Genomic DNA, 27,116 nt, shown 5'->3' with positions numbered 1-27,116 from the left:
GGAGAGTGGCTAATAAAAATGCCATTGTCTTAACTTTGGTATTTTAACAGCGAAACCAGTATGTCTAGATTAACAGCACTATTTGGTGAGCTTGAGGCAAAGTTTTGAAAAAGTTCTTGTAGGCTGAAAAAAAAAAAGAGTATGGAAGGGGAAAAGTGAGAAGAAAAAAAAGCAGACAAAAGGAGTCTATGAGATATGAAAATCGTCAAGTTTGAACCTGAGAAACTGTGGGCACCCAAGGTAAATTCAAGTCATGGTGATGAGCTACATCTCATCTACCCATCCTCCGAGTCCCAGGCACATGCTATCGACGAGGAGATGCAGAGATGAGGGAGGACCAGTCCCTAATGTTAAGTGTAGTGACCAGAAGGTGACTACGAACCGCCCACGGGCAGAGCGGAAGAATCGCCGCAAGGACGGCGTACAAAACAGAGCCTGGGGCCATGCAGTGGGAATAACCCTGGCACACCTGCTCCTGGCATGGACACCAGAACACCCAACCGTGGGCAGTCTCACGGGGGAAGCTGGCAATGTAGTCAGGACCTTCACTCAAACTCTACTGATCCTCAATCCAAAGTACAAAAAGAAAGATTCAAAACCAAGGATGAAAGGCCAGTACCATAGCATTGTTTGAATATCTGAAAAAATGGCATGAATGAAGCATCGTATTTTAAAATACATGTGTCGTGAGCTGAGGTATGTCCCCTGCACCCTCAAAATCCCTGTGTCCAAGTCCTGATCCCCAGTAATTCAGAATGTGGCAGTATTTGGAAATGGGGTCTTTTTAAAGAGATTTTATTTATTTACTTGTATAGAGACAGGAAGGGAGGAAGAAAGAGAGGGAGAGAAACATCAGTGTGTGAGAGATCCATTGATTGGTTGCCTCTTGTACCCCCTCAGCCAGGGACCTGGCCTACAACCCAGGCACGTGCCCTGACTGGGAATCGAACCAGCAGCCTTTCGGTTCACAGGATGATGCCCAATCCACTGAGTCATAGCAGTCAGGCCTGGAGATGTGGCTCTGTAATCATAGTGGGCCCTATCTGTCCTCATGCGCATGCACACAGGAAGATAATGTAGAGACAGACAGAGAGAAAAGATGCCTATCTACGAGATGAGGCGAGAGGCCTCGGGAGAAACCGACCTTGCTGGCACCTTGACCTCAGATTTCCGGCCTTCAAGCCTTTGAGAAAATAAATTTGTGTTGTTTAAGCCAGAATTCTGTGGCGTTTCGTTACGGCAACAATAGTAAACTAAATCAATATGCTATACCTAAAATGATGGTAAAAACCCTACAATAGTTAAGCCATATTATTGAGGGGTTTTTCTGTTAGACCTTATTTATTTTTTCTCAGACAGAGGGAAAGGGAGGCAGAAAGAAAGGAAGAGAAACATCAATGTGTGGTTGCCTGTCCTCCGCTGGGGACCTGGCCTGCTACCCAGGTATGTGCCCTGACTGGGAATCGAACCAGCAAACCGTTGGTTCTCAGGCTGGTACTCAGTCCACTGAGCCACACCAGTCAGGGCCATATTATAGAGTTTTAAAAAGTGTGCTATCAAATGCATGTGTACAGTGGCCCAATTTTTATAAAATCATGGAACTATATACATAAATATAGATAACAAATGTCATCTGATGTTTTATGCAATTTAAAAAATTTTCTCCATTAGACTTTTCTGCATCAGTCCATGATTTTAATAAGCATGGGAGTGGATAGAATCAAGTGGGAGTACATATATAGAGCAAGAAGGTAGCTCAGGGCAGAACTGTGGGGAATGCTAGTATCTAATGGACAGGGGTGGGAGTGAGCCAATCAACAGGGAAGGATTGGTGCGAGAGGAGAAATCCCGTGCTGCAACTCCAAAGAAGCCGGGGAAGCACCAGATTTCTGAAGGAACAGGGTGCTCACCGGCGTTAGCCGCTGCAGAGCTGCACGGAGGTCTGGCTGGAGCACGGGGCATTGGAAGCTGGTGGGGGGGCGCTGTCCTCTGGGAGCTCTTAGAAGGAGTGCTGGGGTCAGTTTGTGGGGGTTTGAGGAAAGAATGGGCAGTGAGGAAGGAGGGTAGCCAAGCCATGAATAGTGAAAAGAATTGCAGACGGTCAGGTCCTGGAGCACACTGTCATCGTCGTACTAAGAATAGCCTGAATACAAGCCCGGGGATTTGGAGATGCCAGTTACCCTAGAAACCCAAGCAAGGGTGCCTTAGCAACGTGTACCGGGATGCCGTGTTCTGTGTGGTACCTGAGATGTTTCTGCATCCATTCTAGTGTAATCTGCCCAGTAATTTAGCCTGTAAGTCTTTCCTTAATGGGAACAATATTTCTGTAAACCGAAGGACTCGACAGTGAAATCATTAGGACAAGAAAGGCAGCAACCAGCACAATCTGTTACTAGAAAGGTTCCATGCTGTGTCAAGAGAGTGTTTGTAAACGCAGCTGATGACATGGAACATGCTTTCTTGCGTGGTTTTCTTACCCTCAGCCAGGGTCTCTTGGGAGGAGGACACACAGAAAACAGAAAAAGACAGAAGGAGAGAGAGGGGGAAAAGATTCCAGAAGTGGGCTGGGTACCATTCTCTCTTACTTTATCCTGGCCAGGCAGCCCTAGGGAGGCTTGGCATCAATTTTATCAGAATAGATATGTACACACTTACCCATCTGTGTATTTGAATACCACGTCCTCAGCAGCACCCTGCCCTCTGCACTTGGGTTATCCATGCTTTGCACAATTAGGGAGGGACTGTTACCGTCCCCTTTTTATAGCTGAGAAAACTGAGACTTAGAAAAAGGTATGTTATTTGAAATCAGAGCCTACTTGGTTTACAGTCACTTCCCGACTACTACAGAAGGCACAGAGTGACTTCCGACGTTCTGTCCCTGGCTGAGGACCTCACACCCTGATAACACACATGAGACACAGAGTTAACACCACCTCAAAGAAGGACACAAATGTGTGACAGGAGCCAGGTGTTCCCTCCAGGTGGAGGCAACCAGAAGATTTCTTAAAGGAGCCAGTTTTAAACTCCGGCTTTGAAGTGTAGGAAGAATTTTGATAAGTGGAGTCTCCTTTTACCACAAGATGAAGGAAGCATCATGTTTTGTTTTGTTTTGTTTTGTTTTTACTTTTCTGTGTGTTATTCCTTCCCAGCTCTTCTGAAGCTGTTCCTAAACAGCAAGGCATCCCTAACACCACTATCTCTTTAGTTCTGTCATCTGTCTGTCTGTCTGTCAGGATGTCAGAATTCCCTGGCAATAGCAGGCAGAGCAGGGCATGCTTAGATGCCAGCACAGGCCATAATTGCTGAGCAACAGTAGCAAGGGCGACCTGCTCACCATGGCTTCAGTGAAGGACTCTAGCCACTTCCCTTCCGCTAGGCAGCTCTGAGTGCCAGGCCCACCAGCTTGCAGGAGGCGCTTGGTCTGAGGCAACCAGAATTCACCCTGGAGGCTTTTTCAGGCAGAGCTTTGTCCCAGGTCAGAGGTGTTATCTGAATTCACCTTTAACTGTTGTCAGTACATGCATTTTGAAGTTCCTTGTCTCTTTAAAGTTGGAGGATGGAGGAAGTGCATGAGAGATTAATTCACACCCGTGAGCTGGTGGCCAGTCCAGCTCTGACCTGAGCATTTGTTTGGGCATTTTCCCAGCACTTTCTAGCATCCACATCTGACCCTGTGTCCTCCAAATCTGTCTCTGATTGGTTGGGTTGCTTTACCAGAAAGCAGACAGTCATTGTTGAAATAAATCTCTTTTTAAAGGATTAAGAACACTTTTTACTTGCTCAGCATCAGACGTCTGTAACTCCAGAATCTGACCATACAGCGATCAGAGGAAGGGGTCGCGTTTTAGAAAAGGGTCTGCACAGTGAGCGATCGCTGGATCCCGTGGGAAACAAGTCAAAGATAGTGAAGAAAAATTACACAGTCATTTGCTCTCACCAAAGACAAATTAATTGAGAAGAAAAGCCGTGAGAGTCAGGTGATAACAGTCTGGGGAAGGAGACCATACCATCTTAGGGAAAAAGCTCTCAGGCCAAAAGTGCAAACATTTGATCACAGTGCCAGATTTTCACGTTTGAACTTACAGAAAAGGCTTGAGAGATTTCAAAACGTTATTCACACACACGTAGGCTACGGGGAACTTTATCTTCATATTCAGAAGTGGAGTTTAGTTTTAAGAATAGTTTAGATTACATAATTGGGGGAAAACGTCTCTCTAGGATTAGGATGAACAAATAAGATACTAGCATGATTTTGAGTAAATATTCCCAGCGTAGGGTAGACATCACAAGTCAGGGACCACTCGCATCTACTTCTAGCCGTGGTCCCAGGTGGTATAACCCAAAGAAGACAGCGAGGAATGCTGTAAGAGCAAAGCAACTGAATTGTCACACATTTCCTCTGTCATTTTGTATTATTTTTAAATCTAGATACCTAAAGTGCCATTTCTTCCCACTTTAAAAATAACGCTATTTTTATTATTGTTTCCTGTGGAAACCGTTTCCCTAGGCACGGTGACGCCATCTCTGAACAGGGACTTGTTTGATGAAGCCACTCCCCCTTGTAGAGCTGCCGGTGATGGACAGGCATATTCCCCCTCCCACCCCCGGACTCTTCAAGGCTGACCCCTACGTGTTGGGGACTCATCTGATTCTGCTGCAGCCATACTCCCAGCGGGCTAAGCGGCCAAGGAAAACCATCCTGTTCCCCAGAATCAATGTGAGGAACCCGGAGTCTGCAGGAACTAATGGAAAGTTACAGAAGCTGGGACCAAGTTGTCAGACCCTCCAAATCTGCCTGAGGTCAAATGTCGAATCAAGCAGGGAGACCCCGCAAACACAGAAGCATCCTGAGACAGAAGGAATAGTCCCTTTGCATAATGCATACTTGTGACAACATAGTATTCTTCTCTAGACATTAAAGAATGGGAAACCTCTACTCGCACCTGTGTATGAACAGCTGGTATAGAACTAGCTCTCCCCCCCACACACACACACACAAAACCTCGGCTATAAAAATACCCCCTCCAAATCAAGAAGCTATTAAAACAATGAAGAGTAACCAAAGCAACCAGGACTTAAGAGGTCAAGGTCTGGAGAGAAATAAAATGCATTGAAGTGAGCCAGATAGTTTAGATAGAGAGAGAGTTACATACACAAAGAGACGGAGATAAACACATAGATCGTTCAGTGCTGCAGGAGTCTCACTGACCCAAGGGGGTGAAAGTAGACCTCAGAGCTATCAAACAAAAAGGATGTGAGGGGCCAGCATCCTGGAGAAGGGAGCCCCACATTCCCTGTGCAGTGTCCCTTCAAACCACTGACCTGTTTTTAAAGTAAGGAGACATAGTCCAATCAGCAGAAACGAAGCCACTGCATTACTGAAGTTTTTAATGGTCTTGCGGTGCCGGGAAGACAGAACCTGGAGTTCAGGACCCTCCCCAAAAGGGGGAGTCCCAGCACATACTCCAGACTTTACATGGAGACCACGGAAGGCCACCCCCTGGAGTGAGGGTGGTATGACTCAGGGCCCTTGTGAAACCTGAAACACCGCTCCCCGTCTGCTCAATTCCTGATTGGGTCAAGGTGATCTGCTTGTCAGAATATAATTAACCCCCTCTACAGGATGGTACTCATCACCTAGATTGTCTAGAATTTATTATACACAATGTCGGTCATTCAATCCACATCACCAGTCATGACAGAAAATATGACCAATGACCAAAATTCAAGAGAGAAAAAAAGCCAAGATAATAGAAAGGAAACACAGGTGATCCAGACACTGGGATTCTCAAAATCAAACTTAAAAAAAAAAAAAACTATGTCTGAAATGGTCATAGAAATAGATTAAAATACCAGGTGGGGCATAGGTAGGTTTACAATTGTTCATATGGAAAACAATATAATAATTAATCATTAATAATACAAGAATAAATTCTGTGTTTCACATACTCACAACTATAACCCCATTTTTGCCCCACCCTGTATGGAGGATTTTGGCAAGAACTGGAATCTATTTTAAAAGTATTATTAGACTTCTGCCAAGATGGAGGCATAGGTGGAAACACTGTGCCTTCTCCCACAACCAAGTTTGACTACAGCAAAGGTTTGGAGAACAAAGACGCAGCCAAAGAACAGAAAATTGAATTATACGGAAGTCTGACAACCACTAACCGTTCAACCCGGATGGTAAGAGGGGCGGAGCCAGCAGCGGAGCAGGGTTGGGCAGGACAGATCCCCCGACCTAGGAGCGCAGGCAGCCCAGACCCAGTCAGGGTGCGGGGCAGACTGACCGCGGTCGCCCATTCATGCACAGTGAGACGGACCACGCAGGCCCCAGGGGGCAAACTCAGTGGTGGAAGGCTGACAGTGGTGGCACACTCGACTGCAGTGGGACTAAACACGTGGGCCCCGGTGACGGTGGCAGACGCAGCACCTGTGGGGGCCACACCGGGAGGCGGCAGACGGGATGCCATTGCTCCTCTTTGACCCCGCCCCCACATACAGTGTCACAACCCAGCGACTGAGTTGCCCTGCTCTAGTGAACACCTAGGGCTCCGATCCTGCTACTTAACAGGCATGAACAGCCCAAAAGATGGTGCAAGAAGAACTCAAAGTCCCAGAGCCGATAACTCTAAGCGACCAACAGATTGCCAGCCTCTCAGAAGCACAATTCAAGACACTATTTATCAGGATGCTCACAGAACTGGTTGATTATAGTCACAAATTAGAGGAACGTATGAAGGCTAAACTAATTGAAATGAAGGGAGATGTCCAGGAAACCAATAACGATGGAAAGGAAACTGGGACTCAAATCAATGGAATGGACCAGAAGGAAGAACAAAACATCCCACCAGAAAGGAATGAAGAAATGAGAATTCAAAAAAATGAGGAGAGGCTTAGGAACCTCCAGGACATCTTTAAACGTTCCAACATCTGGATTATAGGGATACCAGAAGGGGGAAAGAAACAGCCATGAGTGGAACACTTCTTTGAACAAATAATAAAGGAGAACTTCCCCAGTCTGGCAAAGGAAATAGACTTCCAGGAAATCCATGAAGCTCAGAGAGTCCCAAAGAAGTTGGACCCAAGAAGGAACACACCAAGGCACATCATAATTACATTAGCCAAGATTAAAATGAAGGAGAGAATCCTAGAAGCAGCAAGAGATAAGGGGACAGTCACCTACAAAGGAGTACCCATCAGACTGTCAGCAGATTTCTCAAAAGAGACCTTCCAGGCAAGAAGGGGCTGGAAAGAAGTATTCCAAGTCATGAAATCCAAAGACCTACAGCCAAGATTGCTTTATCCAGCAAAACTTTCATTTAGAATGGAAGGACAGATAAAGTGCTTCTCAGATAAGGGCAAGTTCAAGGAGTTCATCATCACCAAGCCCTTATTATATGAAATGCTAAAGGGCCTTATATAAGAAAAAGAAGATGAAAAATATGAACAGTGAAAGGACAGCAAACACACAGTTATTAACAACCACACCTAAAACAAAAGCAAACCAAGAGGACAGCTAGATCAGGAGTGGAACCATAGAAATGAAGAACACATGGAGGGTTAGCAACAGGGGGGTGGGAGGAGGAGAAGGGGGGAGAAGGCACAGAAAATAGCATAGATGGTAGGTAGAAAATAGATAGGGGGAAGGCAAGAATAGTGGGGGAAATATAGAATCTAAAGAACTTGAGACATGTGGTTATAAACTAAGGGGGGGAGAATGGTGGGGGAGGGAGTGTGCGGGTAGAGGGGAATGAAGGGGAGAATAGAACAACTGTAATGGTATAATCAATAAAATATATTTAAAAAAGTATTATTAAATAGCAATTCTAGAACTTAAAAAAAACATACCTGAATTGAGAATTCAGAAACTAGATTTACTGGTAAATGAAAAGCAGAAGAGAGAATTAGCAAACTGGAAGATCAGTTCAAAATCTAAATTGAAGCACAGAGGAAAAAAGTGTATGAAAATGGAGAAAAGAGTGAAAGAGATATATGAGATTATGAGACGTATGGAAAGTAGTAATGTGTGTTTAGTTAACATTCCAGGAGAGGATAAACAATGGGACAGAAACTATTTCCCAAAACTAACAAAAGACATCAAGCCACACATTCAAGAAATCCTGACCCCCTAAGCAAGATACATAAAAAAGTAAACCAGACTCAGGCACATTCTAAGACTGATGAAAATCAGAATTAAAGTCGGGGACAGCTTAACAGTAAATAGAGAAAAAAGACACATGACACTCAAAGGGGAGACAATAACACAACTCTGATACAAGCACTGTACTTCTTGTATATATGGAGCAAAAACATTAGAAAATGAAGCTTGAAAGACAATACCATGACAATAACAGCAAAAGTCATCAAGTAGATTAGAATAAATCAAATGGAAGATGTACCAGTTCTTTTCACTGAACACTCCAAAACATAACCAAGAGAATTTTAAGCAGACCTAAATAAGTGAAAGAATATACCAAGTACACAGAGTAAAGGCCCGTTATTTTAAGGGCTAACTCTATCCAAATCAACTAGTAGATTCAATGAAATTCCCCCCACACACACACACACAAAAGTGCCTGTAGGTTTCTGACTATTGGAAATTGACAAGTTGTTTTTAACTTTTATGTGGAAATGCAAAGGGCAAGAAAAGTGAAAAAAATATCTTGATGAAGAAAAAACGGTGGAAGGTGTGCTACCAGATATTAAGATTTTTATAAAGGTAAGTTTAATAACTGTGGTATTGGTGAAAAGAAATAACTATATTACTGGTATATAACAAAGTTCAGAAAAACAATAAATGGTGGTGGATTGATATGGAAAAAATTAACCTAACTCCCCTACTTGCATGACAAAATCAATTCCAAATGGATCACAGACCTGAATGTGAAAGGCAAAACAGTACAACTTCTAGAAGGTAACCAGGACAATGTCTTCATCACCTGGAATAAGCAGAGTTCTTAAATAAGTCATAAAAAACACTAACTATAAATGAGAAGGTGGAAAATTGGGCTTCACTAAAATTAAGAATTTCCATGTACTAAAACACCATTAAATAATGAAAATAATGAAAAAGCAAGTGACAATGATATGTATGTATGCATGTGTTGAAAAGGGAGAAAATCCAATGAATAAGTGAACAAAAGGCTTGAATGATCTCATCCGAAACGAGAGCATCGTGCTCGCTTCATCACAGCTCTGAGACACCAGTCGTCTCCGTCGGTTGTCATGCAAGCCAACAGGTTCTTACTGGGTACCCACCACATTCACGTCACGCTTGTCCTCTGCCTTGTGACTGATCTGTAATTTGGAGATGGCTGCTTGTAATTCGCGTCTCTGGGTGTGATTGCCGCCAGGGAAGCCAGCGGGGGAAGCCAGTGGGTGACTGAGAAATGGCCGGTGTGCCGTTCCTACACCCTCACTCCTCTTCTCCTCGGGGGCTGCCTCACTCCTTGGCTCAAAATGTGCTGCTCCACTTCTAATTGCCGCCAGCCAGCCAAGTGCACCTGCTGCCACGTCCGGCCAGGCCCCCGATCTATGCATTGTTGAAAGCTGAGTAATGCCCATCACCTCTAAAATACGGATCGTAGCTCCTTTAGACCAGTTACCACATGAACTTGGGGCAGAGTTAAGTGATAATGGTGTCTCCATAGCTCTGCACAAAGAGTAATATCTAACTTTACTCTAGGACCTGGAGTCTTTTTTTTATAAAGATTTTATTTACTTATTTTTAGAGAGAAAGGAAGGCAGGGATACGGAAAGGGAGAAAAATATCCAGGTGCGAGGGATACATCTATTAGTTGCCTTTCACACGCTCCTAACACACTCCCGCAACCCAGGCACGTGTCCTGACTGGGAGTCGACCCGTAACCTTTCACTTCCCAGGCCAGTGCTCAATCCACCGAACCACACCAGCCAGGGTGGACCTGGTTTCTGATCTAAGCGAGAGCACGCAGCGGGCAAGTTCGGTGGTGGGGAGAGATATCTGGGCTCTGCCAGCTGTGGTCTGGTTCCATCCAGTGCTGGCCTCTGTCCCTGAATACATCTCTTTGCAGGAAGGGCATGCATGGCTTTCTGTCCCAGAAGCAGAGCCAGCCCTTCTTCTGACCTTGAAAGCAGAGTAAGTCCCTGATCCCTTCTAGAGAGGCAGCAGCAGGTCCCACTGCTTGTCCCCAGGGACATGTGGGCAGTCCCTCCACTAGTCCTACGGAGCCACAGGGATCCTTGACTCTCTCGGGCCAAAGCTGTAAGGAACTACAGAGCAGGAAGTCATCCCAGATTTTCCTTGTGCCTCCAAGTTCAAATCACCACTCTTAGTCGACTTATACCTCTAGTCAAGTAAGAATAATTAATTTTACTCTTCCTTTCAATAATGACCAATTGTATCTAGTCTAACAGATTAAACTCCCTTAAACAATCGCTGCCATTTACATCTCGGTTAATTAAATTCCCTCAAATATGTAAAACTACAGTTATAAATTTAACATATTCACTTTTCTTTTGAATTACTTCCAATGCCTATCCTAAGCACCAAGGCCTTTCTCAGTACTTAAATAACTGTAATAAATCTAATAAATTAAACTCCAAATACTGTGACTCAAGTTCATTTAAATATTCCAATTTGTTTATAAATTTAATCAATTCTGTACTTAATTTAAGCCACGAGTCTAAAACCATTTACTTAATTACACATTGTAAATTGGAATCACAAGGCTAGTCTGTCTTTGTTCTAATACATTCAGTTCTATTACAAACAGTGAAATTCAAGTACAGGCCAACCTCGGATCTCAGACATCTCCCATCTCGAACAATTCGGTTCTCCACCAAGTTGTTCGGAGGAAAAAAATGTCTCAGTTGTCCAATAAAACTTCAGTTCTTGGCCATCTCTCATGTTGAGACCTGTATACTCTTATTTTGCCAATGATTTCTACTGTTTTCCTGATCTGCACAAAAGGCTGAGTTTAAAGCGTTACTTTACTTCAGTATCTCCATGCCCAATTCCACACTTTCCTCGGGTTGGAAACACAGTTCACCCACTCAGGGAATAACCTCATCATCCCCCCCAAAACCTGGGCTGTCTTTTCAGGTGTTGGAACCACTTACTGGCTGGGCAGCTGAGTCCTGGAGGAGACCGCACCTGTGTGAGCCTGCACTGGTCCCGGGGATCCTGCCTGCACCAGGGTGGACCCATGGCCTCTCTTGTCTCACAGGTCTCTTGTCTCTTGTCTCAAGTCCTTGACTCACGAAGGGTACAGGTCTTGAAGATGCCTGGGACCGAGTGATAGTGTGACCTAATCTTCGGAAACTTCTTGTAACATCCTGCCTGATGGGGGGTGTTGAGACCTGAACCCCCATGAAGTTTCCAGGTAACTTTCTCCAGGCCCTCACTACCTGCTTAAAGTTGAATCCCATCCATCTTCCTACATGGCCAGGCCACAACTCTCACGGACATTTAAACCTGACTGGTTCCGCGCATGTGCCACATCACCATCTGGCTGTCATTGTGCTGCTTCCACCCTGTCCCTAACAGAGCACCCTGCTGGAACCTTCTCTCATGGGCTGCTGACCTCAGCCACCCAGACCAGAAGTGGCAACCATTCCCTGTGTTCAAACACACCTCCAAACCACAGCTCTAAAAGTACTAGCTGTGCTTCCTGTGAATGAAGGTGACCACAAGGTGAGTGGCAGAAAGAGGGTGAGTTACAAACATCCATTGCAGCAGATGCCCGTCGTGTGTTCACTTACAAGCATTACTGAGCACGTACCCTGTGCCAGGGAGGGTGGATGCAGTGAAGAACAAGACCGACCAGGTTCCTCCCATCACCCCATCACGCCAGTGAGAGAAACCAGAGAAGAGTGCACAGCCGGCCCTCGCAGTCCCTCAGACCCCAGTCCTCCTGTGCCTGAGGACCCCAGCAGCTGCCGTCCGCACCCCGGGCACCTCCGCCGTACCTTCTGCCAGTCCCTGCAGTCGCCCTCCAGAGGCAGAAGCCGCTCTCCCTGCTGCGTGGCCTGGAACAAGAGACGGCTAACTCCTGGGACAACAGCTTCCTCGTGGGTCAGATGGGGACACGGAACCTACCTGACGGGCGTGGGGACTAAGTGAGCTCCGGTGGGTAAAGCACGTGGCACTGTGCCTGCCTGTGAGCAGGGGCTTGATGAGTGATTGCACTGCCTTCAACCTGTGCGTTTTCAGTTTTAGGTAAACGACTGATCAGCTCGGCTACCACAGACGGGGGGCTTAAACAGTGGAGATGCATTTCTCCTTGTTCTAGAAGCTGAAAGGCTGGCAGTCCAAGGTCAAGGTGCCAGCGTGGTCGGGTTCTGGGGAGGGCTGTCTTCCTGGCTTGCACACGGCCACCTCCCACCATGTCCTCCAGTGGCGGAGAGCCTCTTCCGCTTCTGACAAGGACACTGATCCCACCCTGAGGGCCCCACCGGCATGACCTCATCTAACCCTAGTCACCTCCCAAAGGCCCCCCCTCCACCTGCCATCACACTGGGAGGCAGGGCTCCAGCATGTAATTTTAGGGGGACACAAACATTCAGTCCATAGAAGTATGTTCTTCTAAAACTTCTCTGGGCTTGACCCTTTTTTTTTAAAGATTTTATTTATTTATCTTTAGAGGGGAAGGGAAGGAGAGAGGGGGAGAAACATCAATGTATGGTTGCCTCTCGTGTGCCCCCCGCTGGGAACTGCATCCCCTGCTGGGAACTGGCCTGCAACCCAGGCATGTGCCCTGACTGGGAATCGAACCGCCATCCTCTGGTTCGCAGGCCTGCACTCAGTCCACTGAGCTACACCAGCCAGGGCTTGACCCTTATTTTTAATCTCTTAGAAATGACAGACTCCTGACAGCATTCATAGCTGAACTTGAAGCAGCAGAGCTAACCACTGTCCAAACCGTCCTTGACGTGTTATCATCTCATAAAGAACAAAACATTCCTTCAGGGAGTGAGCTGGCCATTCTCCACTTGTGCCCTCAGACCCTTTCCCCACCTTCCCGCCTTTCTCTGTGCCCCTGAGAGCTCTGTGAGGTCCCTTCAGCTGACTTGGATTAGGATGTGGCCAATGAGAGGCACGGGGGCACACCGGAGGACAGGAAGCAGAAAAATCTTTTCCTTCTCTTTCTGCTTTGGTGCTCAAGTCTGGGGGTGGCAACATCCTTACAGGGTACACCTCCCGCCACAGAGAGCGAGTGCCTTCTGCCTGACCCCAGGTCTCCCTGGGCCTCCCTTCCCACCGGGGTTGATAATGGTTTCCCACAGACATAACCTCTGCCTTGACCTCTCTCACTGGTCCCCGTAACCACCCCCCCCCCCTCTGTAAGGAGTCCCTCCAGAGTCCCTCCATTAAAAACAATCTTCTGTTGAAGCACCTGGAACAGTTTCCATCTCCTGCTGGGACCCTGGTTGATAGATACACTTACCATAATTTTCCCCACACAACCTGCCTCCCTATCATCGGTCATACTCTTAGCTTAAAATATTTTCCATTATGAAAAAAGAAATCCTGGAGAATTTGGCACATGTGGCTTTTGCAGGGTTATGCCCTAAGGGAAAGAGTTACTTTTAGTATCACTCGGACGTGAGACTGAGAAATACATACAGGAAATTCAACCCTTGCTCATGGCTTGATAGATTAAGAAATATGAAAAACCGGAAGTTTGAATCTGTGAGACAGGAATTCGCAGAATCAAGCTCTCCAAAGATCATCTGCTGTTGCTCACCGCCTCCTCGCAGCTGCCTCCCTTAGAGCAAAGTGCTGATTGTTTTTTACAGGACTTCCGTCAGCCCTCAGCCAATATTTAGGGGCTTCCATGAAGCATACCCTCCTACCAACCCCCAACAATCTTGGGAATCAGGGAATAAAATTACTCTCAGAGAATTCAGCTTTAAATCACTTGTACTAATCAGAGCAGAGAGATGCAAAGCCACCTTAAAAAGCAGAAGGACCCTTAGAACTGGAAGGCTTGGCTTTAGCATGGCTAACTATATTAAACTGCCTGGTAGGGGTGCCCAAGCTGTAGCCCATGGGCTTCATACAGCCCAGGACGGCTGTGACTGTGGCCTAACACAAAATCGTAAATTTACTTCACACATTGTGAGATTTTTTGTGATTGCGTGTCACAGTGTATTTAATATGAGGCCCAAGACAACTCTTCTTCCAGTGTGGCACAGAGACGCCAAACGGTTGGACGCCCCTGGTCAAAGGAAAAACATGTCATTCGGAGGAGGCCAGCTAAAGGAGCTCTCCACAGCAGACACCAACTGTGCTTAAAGAATCACCGGGCAAAGGCAGGAGCCCGAAGGACCGGGAAGGTTCTGACACCCTTAGCGTGAGACAGGCACCTCCATGTGTCTCAGCTGGATCCCATTAAATAGTTGATTCTTCTAATCCCCCGATTTTAACCCCGTGCTCATTCAGAAATATTTTTGCAGTTACAACTTTCATTTTTCAAAAGCAATGCATGTTTATTACAGAAATAATTTAAAGATGTGGACCAAGACCGGGGATGGTGTCACTGCCTCGATTTCTTTCCCCCCGTGCCATTTCTCACACACACAACTACACACACACACAGAGAAACAAAGACAGAGATGTGTCTTTCCTACTGAGGGGTGGTTCAACTTGTTCTTTGCTTAATAACGAATAACGAACATCTTTGCATGTCCAAAAATATGCCTCTGCTGCAGCCGGTTAACGGTCACATTGTTTAGGTGAAACAATCCTGTAATTTATTTAAGCAGAGCTCCATTATTGCCCATTTCTCCCATTTCCATAATTTTGCAGTCACCACCAACACCGCCAGGGCCGTCAGTGCAGCACACCCCTGCATTTCATCAGCCCTTTCACCGCACAGATTTCCGAAGGGCATGAGCCTTCCAAGACTGTGGAGACATCTTGTCTGATGGCTCTCCAGAAGATACTATAATTGCTCCAGTGTCTGCCAATTTTTATAGCTGATATATCATTAAGGCTATTTTAATTTTTCTGATTATCAGTGAAGCTGAATTTTTTCATAAATTTATTGGACATTTAATTTTTAATCATCCTGTTCATATTCTTTGCCTATTTTCATTGGTAAATAAAATGTCTCTTACTATAGAGGTCTTTACATTAATAAAAATTTAACTTTTATAGTATGTATTTGCAAATATTTTTTCTGTTTGTTTTTGTCTTTTATGAAAATATGCTGTTTTGCCTTTAGCTCAGGCCCGGTTAGGAATGAATTTGACCTTTATGTTACAGAAATCCTAACTCCACTGGCTTAAGCTAAGAGGACTTACCTCACGTAACAAGCACCTATCGGAGAGGCAGCAGCTGGAAGTGGTTCGCAGATAGACAATGTGAGGGCTCACATCCCTGCCCGCTGTTGCCTTTCACTTGCTTCTTATCTTATGATCACTAAATGGCTGCTGCAGCACTAGCCATCAGGTCTGCATTCCCAGTGGAAGGAGGAAGGATGGAGAAAGAGACAATATCAGCTGACTCTTGCTTATTCCCATTGGCCAGCACTAGTCACATGGCCACTAGCAACAATAGGTGAAGGGCAGGCAAAGGTAAAGGAAAGATGGAATTAACTGAGCAAATCTACATTGAGCAGTAGTAAGAGTTAGACAGTCAAATCAGTCTATATTTATTCCTTTGGTTTCATGCTTAGAAAGTTCTTCCCCAACTCAAAGATGTGTTCCCATAAATAATCATCCGTATTTTTCCCCATTGCTTTTATGGTTTTATTGTAAGATGAAGTAGAATTCCAGCTTCTCTTTTCCAGGTAATTGGCCAGTTGTGCCAAAATCATTTTATTTTACTTTCTTCACTGCTTTGAAATACCTTGTTCACTAAGCTAATAGATGCACTTAAGTCCATTTTGGTACTCACTATTCTCGTCCATGGATCTGGTTGGCCGGTTCTGTGCTGTGGCTAGGACTTTAATGCCATTTATCGTGCATGTTTTTTCAACATTGCAGGGCAAGTGCTGCTCAGGGCACCGCTTTTACAAAAAATTTCTTGACCACTCTGTTTTGTAAAACTTTTATTAGTATTTATTTGATGCTGAACTAACCCCTGGGCCACCCGTTTTCGTTTCCTGTTTCTCCTGGGATAGCTTCCCCTTCGTGCAGCGCCCTCTCCAGGTTTAGGAACGAGCTGCCCCTTTCGGGAAGAGTCATCTCAGGGCAGCAGGGAGAGCTCCGGGGTGGGCCAGTCCGAGCCGCATGTGCGAGCTGTGTTCACCGGGCCGTGCTCAGCGACCAGAGAGCATCCACGTGCGAGCTGTGTTCACCGGGCTGTGCTCGGCGACCAGAGCATTCATGTCCAAACCCTTCAGCTCAGCGCCGCTCTCTAGCACGTGCAGCCAGGGCTGTGGAGAGAGACCTGCAGCGCGGCATCAGGTGCTTCCGTCCAGGAGATGCAGCAGAAGTCAACATGCTGGGCACAGGTGCTCCACCAGCTCTGAGTAAGGCCAACCTCACCTTCAAAGTCGCGACAGGAGGGACTATGTCGCAACTGTGTTACCCAGAGCTCAGTGGGACCCACCCATCGGCGATGAGGCCGGCTGTGGGTGTCAGGGGACAGCAGAGCCGGGAACGCAGGGAGAAGCCAGGACCTGGGGCAGACACGATCCTGGAGGGAAGTGCACCAGGGGCTGGTGGGGCAGAACTCACCGCAAGTAACAGTGCCCTTCCGCTCGGGGCTTCTTCGGAGGCCTTGGCTTCTGGAGGGCATGGGGGTGGGGACGCGTGTGGCACGCGTGAGAGAGGTTTTTATGTGAGAGAGTTCCCCCCCCCCATTTCTATCAAAAAGGACATGAGGGCTCGTGACAGTACCGTGAAAGATCACTATAGTCACAGTGTGGCAGCCAGAAGAAGCAGGGCTGAGTAGGAGACATTAAAAGACAGTTTGGGGACACAGGAGAGAGAAAAGCAGAGTTTTCAGCCAGAGGGAGTCGTTGGAACACGTGCTCCCGTGTCGGTTGCAGATGGGGTGGACCATGCAATAAGCAGGGCCCCCATTGGGTAGAGTTGCTGGCCTACAGATGGCTGCCTTCGGGGTTGGTGGTGATCTTGCTCCGGTTTGCTTTATTTGTGCAGAGTAACTGGGTCCCACCGGGTCGTGGGATGTGAAACATGGAAACCCTAGCAAGTGAAGCTCTGTCTGGCCATTTTCCTCAGAACTGAGGCTGCGGTTGGCATGCAGCACGTCACCGACTTTCTGCTCCATAATCACAGCACGGGAATTCCTGGAGGGGAATGCAGGGATGAGACAGCGTGCCCTAGCCAACTGGTTGCTCCACAGTCAGGAGTCAAGATGGACCTGCTGCTGTATCTGTAATTATGAGAATTTCAGTGACGCCCTTTCTGGACACAAGATGCTTTGCTACATGACCTCTCAAGGTCACTTTCATTTCCACAGCATGCAACTCTGTGAAGAGCAACCAAATAAGGATACATAAGTAGCAGGGCTTGAAATAGTAAGTCTGATTCTACTGTAAGTCAGTCTGTTTTGATTTCTCAACTATACCAATTCAGAATGTGTTTTAGGAACTGTTTTTTCCCCCTTATTGATTGGAATGAAGTAGATTATTCATGACCATTTTGCACTCCGCCTCCCCACAACAAACAGCTCTCTTCTATCGTAGAATGTGAAGAAGAGCTCTAAACTGGACACGGAAGAGTGAGGTGTTATTTTCAGCTGAAGTATTGTGGAATTAAAGCCTCCATCCCTGGGTGAAACCTGGTCTTTGCTCTTCCAACTGCCGTTTGGGTTCGCACTAGAGGCAGAGCAAGAGACATTGCGTTTTAGACCTGACCTTGAGCTGCAAGAGGAAGGAGGAGCATTGCTCTCTGACCTCTAGGTGGATTAGCCTCATTTCTCCAAACACAGCTGGGTCATAGAAGGGGGAGTACAAAGAACCCTAGTGACCAGCTGGTTCGGTATTTCTCAAACTGCACTCTACGGTGCACAAGACACTCCTAAACGAAGAACCCCGTGGGCAAATAACTACAGAATCATTGTTTACTGCTATTCTTTGGAAGACTTTGAGAAGCCCTGAAGCAAAGAAACTTGTTCTATTTTGTTTGTCAAACTGATTTGATCACAAAACTTCCCGCCCTCTAAGGATTGTCTAACAGCTTCTGGGACTGGCGAGCCACAGAACATTTTGAAGACTACTGATCTACTCAATACTTCTCTCATTTTACAGAGGAGAAAAATAAAGCCCATATTAAGAGGCATGGAGATGATCATCCCCCCTTACTGGCAGGGCTGGGCACCTAGACCTTGGCTTCCAGACAACTAGTCCAGGCTCTTTCTATCACCTTGAAAGAGGTATCATCAATGGCGGTGGCTTTGATGTGCACCCTAGCACATTTTCGGAGGAATCTGAGGCTGCATTTTATTTATAGTGCACTCAGCAATGAATCCATCAAACACTTTGAACGTTTTGAAAAGGGCATTGGGCCCTGTACAGTTGACCTAAATAAAACACTGGCTTTTAAATGGCATGTAATTCACTGTATAGTGAAATATTTTATCATGCTATATAATTATGTCCTAAGAATTTATTCCTTTTATACGTGAGAGTCAATCAAAAAGGTTAAATCTCTTAAGTATGTGACTAGAATGGGAATAGACTGGCCAGCAAGAAGTAACTGTAGACCTTTCTTTTGTAATGCAAAACACAATAGTTGGTGAGCCAAAATTATTAAAAAATTTGTCTAAAGGCCATATGTGTGTGTGTATATATATATGTGTGTGTGTGTGTGTGTGTGTGTGTGTGTGTGTGTGGTGTAAGCATGCTAGCACTCTTCAGAAGCACTTTTCTGACTTATTTGCTGGATTCCAAAGGCATTTTGAATCTATACACACTACTTTTAGCACAAAAGTGTTTCTCAGACTCTAGCCTGGATGCTTTAGGATTTTTCTCAAGATGTTTTATTCTGCCTTAACACATTGAGGTACAAGATAGACTCCCATCAGCTGGGATATGTTAAATTGGCTTCTAGCCTGTGAATATCAAGTTTTAAATGTCACGTTTCCAAAGCCAATTATGCTTACGTGCTGCCTTTTTGTGAAGAGAAAAGGTGACCATTCTCGGGGACAGTGGCCACTCTGCCTTGGGCACCAGGCCTGGTAAGCAGGATGCAGGCCAGCTTCCAGCCCCACCTGCCCCTGGCCCCAGACAAGGACTTCCTGCAAATGATCAAGTCACACACCTGTATGCAGGGGCCGTCTGCTTCCCTCCCTCTCCTCCAGCCCTCCACCTCCGTTGCGCTGAACTGGTTCCCACCTGCAGACCCAGACTTCATTTTGACCTGAATCATTCTCTATCTGTAGACCTTGGTCCACGCAGCTCACCTTACAGAGTGAACACCATGGTGATGTGGGTCTGATAACTGGGCTCCTGACCGTGGCCTCATTTTAGTGCCCTTGCTATTTTAACTGGGGTTGTGCCTTGCAAGGACCAGTTACCATCTCCAGATCTCCAGTTCTGCGCAGGGACGGGATGCTGTTACCCACTGTTACCCACAGATGAATCTCTTGGTGATGCCAGCCTTCCTGCCTGAAGGTGATGCCATGCTACCTCATTGGAAATCCTTATACTCCGTCTCACAACGAGCCACCTGAACTGTGTCTCTGTCTTGTCATGACCCACCTAGGCACGTGCTTTGTTCCCCAGAATGAGCCTACCTGCTCCCGAGTCATTTGCCAGGGCCTCAGTGGCTGAGCCTATTTCTGGGAACTGACCCCATCCCGCCTTGCCCCTTCTGCATGCTGAGACCCAGCAGCCCAGGTCCTGCAAAGGTGCAGACCAACCTGGGCCCTCTCTCCCGACGTGGACAGTAACAGTGAATATTCAGAGGGTTGACCGGAAACACTGCAGATTTCATAAGAAATAAAAAGGTTGCTTTAGTCCATATTTTACTTATTAACACAGAAAGTAGAAGAAATACAGTTAGAAAGAATAGAGGGAATTTCAGCCACAGAGGTTGAAATAAAAAGGATGCTTTGACAAAACGCTCACTTCCTTAGAAAAGGTAGGTCATGGAATTATAAGCATAACAAGCCGAGGGCTGTGCCTCTTCAGTGCAGGAAACCCAGGGCCCAAGACCAGACCAGGTGCTCAGTTAATATTCGCTGAATGAATGAAAACAAGTCAGTCTAAACACAGTATTTGATCACAGAAGTGTTCATTAGAACATGTAGTCACTCTCTCACCATACATATTATTAATCCTGTACTGTATTTTGGTAATGTTGCCGTTTATACTTTTAATACATTGGAATAGGAGAGAATGATTAATAAAATAAACACATGATAAACATAGTAAACATTAATGACGGCATGGCTGGTATCATGGACCTCATTAGGAAATGTGAGTGAAACACACGTGCCTGTGTATGGAATCCTGGCAGAGACGGGAATGCATTTCACTTCTGGCAACGAGAAAGGGCTTTTCTATGACTAGGACACACACGGGACTAAACATAGCAGTGCTTTATATTGTCGGAACACTTGACAATCTACAAAATGCCTGAGCATATGTAGTCACATTTGATGTCCACGAGAAGATAGAAGAATGTAGTTAAAGAAAATGATATGCATCCCACTCTTATAAGAAAATGTCTAGTGGCTTATGAACTACAACAGCTTTCAAAGTGATTTCTGCTTTATCATTACCAGTAATGACTCACCTGATGGCATAGGAAGAAATAGGAAAGGTACGCTCTACAATAAAGAAAAATGGAAAGGAAGTAGCCTATAACAGCAACTTCCATTTACTGTGATGAAGACAGACTTCTATTATTCAACCCGGGACAGTTATACAATACAATTCTGAGAGATAAGTAATGAGATTCCGGAAGTGAGTAATGAGACTCAAGCTTTGGCAGTCTAGTTTCTGCTCAGGGAAGAGGAATTATTAGCACGTTTACCATTTATCGATCGTAGTGCACGTCAAAGCAGCTATAACTCTGGGAGCCCAGAACAGCTACTGGGAAGAATTCAAGAGGCTACAAGAACAGTAACCTGGGGGATACAAGTGCTGCGTGGGTTCTTGGCCATTCAGAGTTCTTTCTTAAGACATATGCTTCTCGCCCTGGCTGGTATAGCTCAGTGGATTGAGCGTAGGCCTGTGAACCAGATGATCGTGGTTCGATTCCCAGTCAGGGCACATGCCTGGGTTGCGAGCCAGTTCCCAGCAGTGGCTAGTTCCCAGCAGGGGATGCACAAGAAGCAACCGTACATTGATATTTCTCTTCCTCTCTCCTTCCCTTCCCCTCTAAAGATAAATAAATAAAATTTTTAAAAAAGACATATGCTTCTCACCCCTGCCTCCTTGCTGTCCTAGAAGGAATGCCACCCCTGGGTATCTGGCTGGAGAGGTTGGTGAGTTACCCCAGAAACCTATGTAACATTTCTATTTAAACAACAACAAAAACATTTTAAAGTAAGGTGACATATTTCTAAAATATATTTATTGCTTTCCTTTCTTTATTTGAATTTTTGTTGATTGATTTGAGAGAGACAGGGCGGGAGGGAGAGAAACATCAATTTGCTGTCAGGGTGACGCTCTGACTGAGCTACGCAGTCAGGGCTGCGTTCCTTTCCTTTTTAGCCTTTTCACAAAAGTAGTACAAGTCCCTTGCTAACACTTTTTCAAATATTATAGAAATATAGTAAAAGGTTGCTTCGGTCAGCATTTTCCTTAAGGCAGAAAGTAGAAGCAATATAATTAGCACAGCAATTTTCAACCTGTGTGCTGCACAAATTTTAAAAACATGCCGATACCTGACTATTTAGTCAAGGGCACTGCCCTCTCTTCCTTTAGGTTGTCAGATAAAAAAAAAAAAACAACAACAGCTGTCTCTGGTGTGAATGTCCTGTCTTGAACCATAAAATATAGGTCATGTAATAGAGTTGCATCTTATTGGCCACATCATAATAAGGTGGTATCTGATTGGTTAATTCTTGGTACCAGAAATCCTGATATACAAGTAGGGACATCTGATTTTCTTTTTTTTTTGAAAAGTCACTTTGGAACAACAAGGGTAGGTAATTACCATTTTTTTGGTAGATCAGTCAAAATTATACCTATTTTTTGTTGGAGCTGAAAAATTATATTTTTTGACGTGCTGCATAATTTTAGTAATGAATGAGTGCCATGAGATGAAAAGGGTTGAAAATAGCTGAATTAGCAGGTTTTACCTCCCTGCTTCCTTCGAGTTAGCTTCTGTTGATCATTCAGTGTAAAGTCCGGTAGACGTTTTTTCCTGTGCACACAGTCGGTCCATAACTTTGGAAGGTCTCTGCGCTATATTTTGGATAAGTATCTCGTATCAAGCAGCGGGAAGAAGAATGACCAATATGTGACTCTTGTCGGGTTTTAGAAAGAATTCAGCTTCACATCTTAAGCAGAGAGAAATTGAAGCTTCAAAAACATCTTTTAAAAATAAATGGAAGAAAAACCCATCCTTTGGAACCAGCTAGAGTGAGGGCTACCCAAGTTTTGGGAACTTGAATACGAGCGGGTTTCTAGCTGTCAAAATTTGAAATAAAATCTTCAGGGGCCGAAGTCTTTGAAATAAGAATGTGGTCAGATACACTGCTGGTGTGGACTTCAGCTGGCTAAACCAAACACCAAAATAGCAACAAAGTGTGTCTCAGAGAAACTTGCTTTCCCAGCAGCCCCTTTGGCTTGCAAGAAATTTCCCTTACATCCTCCTAAAAGGCAACCATGCTTCCACCACTGAAAGGAGGCCTGCTCAACCTGCACGGAGCACCGAAGCTGCACAACTTTCTGATGCCTGGTTTCCACGCTGGGAAATGCTCGTGTTGTTCTTTCAGAACTGGCGTCCCTGTCTTGTAGAGACTGGGCTCCAAATGTTTCCAAGGTGCCTTTTTGGAGCTGGTATAATGCTTTCCTATAGAAACCGGACTGTGTGGGATTTGGGGTTCCTAAAGCAGGCCAGATACCCAGGTGGCACCTGAGGTACCTAGCAGTGTGCGCTGTAGAAAGATGAGACCTTGAATAGCACTGTCTCTAAAGTATGTTTTCTTTAAGCATTTTAACTTGGGGTGCCTGGTATGTGGTTCTTATCTCAGGGCCAGGAACTCCCCATCCCTGTACCTTGCTGTGTCCCAGGCCCTGGAAGCCCCATTTCCCAGTACCTGGGACAGGGCAAGTGGCAGGAGCCTGGGGCAAGTGAAAAAAGGGTTATAGTTTCCCACAAGCCAGCCCCGTCCAAGGAGCGCTCAGGCCCTCCTCCTCAGGGTGTGCTTGTGCGGAGGATCTTCAAATTGCAAATTGCTCACGTAGGGCAAAGATTACCCATTGGTTTACTCTAATTGCCGCCTCCACCCTCTGTATTCTGGGAAAGTAGGAAGGAGTAAAATTGACCTTCACTTGGCCAGTTAGAAAGAAGGTAGAAATTTGTGGGCTGCATCCTGAAGAATAAAAGCAGGGTTTGTAGTTACTGTCTCGAAATAGAGACAGCTGTAGAATATAGGATGCTGTGCTGTCTCTAGATTTAAAGATATTATCATCTCCTGTTTCTTTCAGTAAGTAGTAAAAAAAATCCTTAAAATAAAACGTTTCTGTGCTTTCTGGGGAGACAGCAAAGACAGGGTGAGTGGAGGAAGCCGCACATTTTCGCTCAGTGGATTTTAAGAGGTTTGCCTGGGAGAAGGTGGCAGAGAGAAGACGTTCTCCCACTGGAGCCTCGGCATCGGCGTCACCTGGGAACTCATCAGACTGGATAGCTCTCAGGCCCCACCCTGATGCGACTGAATCCAAAATTCTGGGTGTGAGGCCCAGCTGTCTGTGGTCAACAAGCCCTCCCAGGTGATTCAGTGATCAAGGTCCAGCTCGAGGACGACTGGGCAGTGGGTGAGGACGCAACAGAGCTACTTTCAAATCCAGGCTCTGCCACTTAACAGTTGGGTTGAACAAGTTAATCTCAGCGACCTGATGAAGCAGGTACTATCAGTTTCTTTATTTTATAGATGAGAAACTGTGGTAAAGAGAGACTAAGTAACCCAACCAAGTTCGTATAGCTCACAAGTGCCTTAGGACCTGAGCCCAGGTTTGAGCCACTAATCACATTTAACTGATGCAAGAAGTGATGCGTTCATCTACTCATTCATCCAATATTTATTTAATATGCATGACTAGGGAATACACTGAGAGGTGGGGAATATAAAAATGAATGAAGGACTTCTGGTCAAGATGGAGGCATAGGTAAACACAGCTTGCCTTCTCACACAACCACAGCAAAAATTACAACTAAACTGCAAAACAAATATCACCCAGAATCATCAGAAAATTGAGCTGCACGGAAGTCCAACAACCAAGGAATTAAAGAAATCACACTTATCCAGCAGGGCTGAAGAGGCAGAGACATATGGAGACATACAGAGACAGAATGGGCAGTTCCACACCTATGTGTGTTGGATAAGAATTGGGAGAGATACCTCGGAAGGAAGCAAGGGCTTCCAGCCCAACACCAGACCACCCAGCCCAGGGTTCCAGTGCCAGGAAGACAAGTCCCCAGAATTTCTGGCTGTAAAAACCAGTCTAGGTTGGGGTGGTGGGAGAAACCATGGGATTCTCAGGCATTTCCTCTTAAAGGGCTTGCCATGGACACAGGACTGATGCAGACTCACTCCCTCTGGGCTCCAGCACAGGAACAGCAGCTGGAAAGGCACCAGTGGCAAAGAGGGAGAAACTGGAGTGTCTGGCATCAGGGGGAGTCTTGGGGGATATCTTCATCCCAGACAAAACTCCAGAGGCCAGGCAGTGGCACTGTCCCCTTTCTGAGCCCTCCCCCACACAGAGCCAGAGTGGTGACACCATAAACAAGACTCCATCAGCCTGGTTCACATGGATGGCCCTGCCCTGGGGATTACCTAAAGCTCCATGGACCCCATCCAACTTAGGGGTGCATTTTTCTATAATAGGCTATTCTGCTAAGACAGGGAGTCAAAGCAGTTCTACCTAGTACATAGAAACAAACACAGAGAGGCTGCCAAAATGAGCAAACAAAGAAATATGGCCCAAATGAAAGAACAGAACAAAACTCCTGGAAAAGAACCAAATAAAATGGAGATAAACAATCTATCAGATGCAGAGTTCAAAACGCTTATTATTAGGATGCTGAAGGATCTCATGGGCTACTTCAATAGCATAAAAAAGACCCAGGCAGAAATATAGGTTACACTAAGTTAAATAAAGAAAAATGTACAGGGAATCAACAGTGGAAGGGATGAAGCTGAGAATCAAATCAATGATTTGGGATATAAAGAAGAAAAAAGCATTCACTCAGAAAGAATAGCAAGAAGAAAAAAGAGTCCAAAAAACAAGGATAGGCTAAGGAGCCTCTGGGAAAACTTCAAACATATTAACATTCAAATCATAGGGGTGCCAGAAGGAGAAGAGAAAGAGCAAGAAATTGAAAACTTATTTGAAAAAAATAATGAAAGAAAACTTCCCTAATTTGGTGAAGGAAATAGACATGTTAAGTCCAGGAAGCACAGAGAGTCCCAAATAAGATGGATGTGAAGAGGACCACCCCAAGACACATCATAATTAAAATGCCAAGAGTTAACGATAAAGAGAGAATCTTAAAAGCAGCAAGAGGAAAGCAGAGAGTTACCCACAAAAGAGTTCCCATAAAACTGTCAGCTAATTTCTCAAAAGAAGCTTTGCAGGCAAGAAGGGACTGGCAAGAAGTATTCAAAGTGATATAAAGCAAAGACCTACAACCTAGATTACTCTATTCAGCAAAGCTATCATTTAGATTGAAGGGCAGATAAAGTGCTTCCCAGACAAGGTAAAGCTAAAGGAGTTCATCATCACCAAGCCATTATTCTATGAAATGTTAAAGGGACTCATTTAAGAAAAAGAAGATCAAAACTATGAATATTAAAATGGCAATAAATTCACAACTATCAACAATTGAATCTAAAAAACAAACTAAACAAACAAGCAGAACAGAAACAGAATCATAGAAATGGAGATCATTTGGAGGGTTATCAGCTGGCAGGGAAAGGGGGCGAGTGGGGGGAAAGGTGCAGGGATTAAGAAGTACAAATTGAGCCGTGGCTGGTGTAGGTCAGTGGACTGAGCACAGTCTGAGAACCATAGGGTCGTCAGTTCAATTCCCAGTCAGGGCACATGCCTGGGTTGCAGGCCAGGTCCCCAATGGGGGCCCCATGAGAGGCAACCACACATTGATGTTTTTCTCTCTTTCTCCCTCCCTTCCCCTCTCTCTAAAAATAAATAAATAAAATCTTTTAAAAAGGTAAAAAAAAAAGAAGTGCGAATTGATAGGTACAGAATTGGCAGGGGGATGTTGAGAAGAGTATAGGAAATGGAGTAACCAAAGAACACATGCATGATTCACGAACATGAACTGATGGAGGGCATTGCCAGAGGGAATGGGGGTACCAGATGGCAGGGGGAAAAAGGGGGAAAATTGGGACAACTGTAATAGAAAAATCAAAAATATATATTTAAAAATAAAAATGAATAAAGATTTCCATCCCATCCTGAAGTTTATGACCTTTTTTAAAAATTGAGAACAATGAACAAGTGACAGGTCACCTCATTTTAAAAGATTTTGTCATGTGTCTGTTTGAGAGGCTGAAAATATTTTCTCCTGTCAATGGCCATTCACAGAATCTACCACCTTTAGCAAACCAGCCCCCAGATTGCAGAGCAGGCCTGTCTGCAGGCTGCCAGCGTTTCCAGGCTGGATCGGCTCGAGGCTCTGCTCTCCCTGCAGGCTTGTATCCTTCACTTCCATTCAGCCGTAATCGCCATTCTCTTCCCTCCGCAGGGAAGGAGGCGTGTTACCCCAGAGCTGACTCTCTTCCAGGGATGGAACCTGTCATTTACACCTATTTCCCAGAAAAATGACAGAGCTAAAAAATGAAGCCTACTTCTTAGAATCGTGGGGTGTTACCGCTGGCTGAGCCCTTGTACCAGCCCCAGCGTCTTGAAGCAGGCAGGGCCCGGAGACGGCGTTGGCGGACACCGCCCCGGGGCGGGCGAGGGACGCCGCGAGCAGCCACCCCGTCTCCGCTCCCGGCCGCCGGGAAAGAGAAAACG

At 45.5% G+C, this 27,116-nt stretch overlaps 1 long non-coding RNA gene across 1 annotated transcript; it reads right to left on the bottom strand.

Annotated features, from left to right (window-relative positions):
- Positions 1 to 16,790: 16,790 nt before the first annotated feature.
- Positions 16,791 to 27,114, bottom strand: LOC118992621 (uncharacterized). The gene is made up of 2 exons (XR_005067663.1): positions 26,948 to 27,114; positions 16,791 to 17,332 (listed from the first exon to the last, which is right to left on the bottom strand). It is a non-coding gene; the product is annotated as an uncharacterized LOC118992621 (long non-coding RNA).
- Between the last annotated feature and the right edge of the window lie 2 nt (positions 27,115 to 27,116).

Source organism: Sturnira hondurensis, unplaced genomic scaffold (genome assembly GCF_014824575.4).
Source record: "Sturnira hondurensis isolate 20B ecotype Veracruz unplaced genomic scaffold, ASM1482457v3 Scaffold0000167, whole genome shotgun sequence".
In the NCBI taxonomy this organism is placed as follows: Eukaryota; Metazoa; Chordata; class Mammalia; order Chiroptera; family Phyllostomidae; genus Sturnira; species Sturnira hondurensis.
This window is presented reverse-complemented; position numbering and strand designations above follow the sequence as displayed.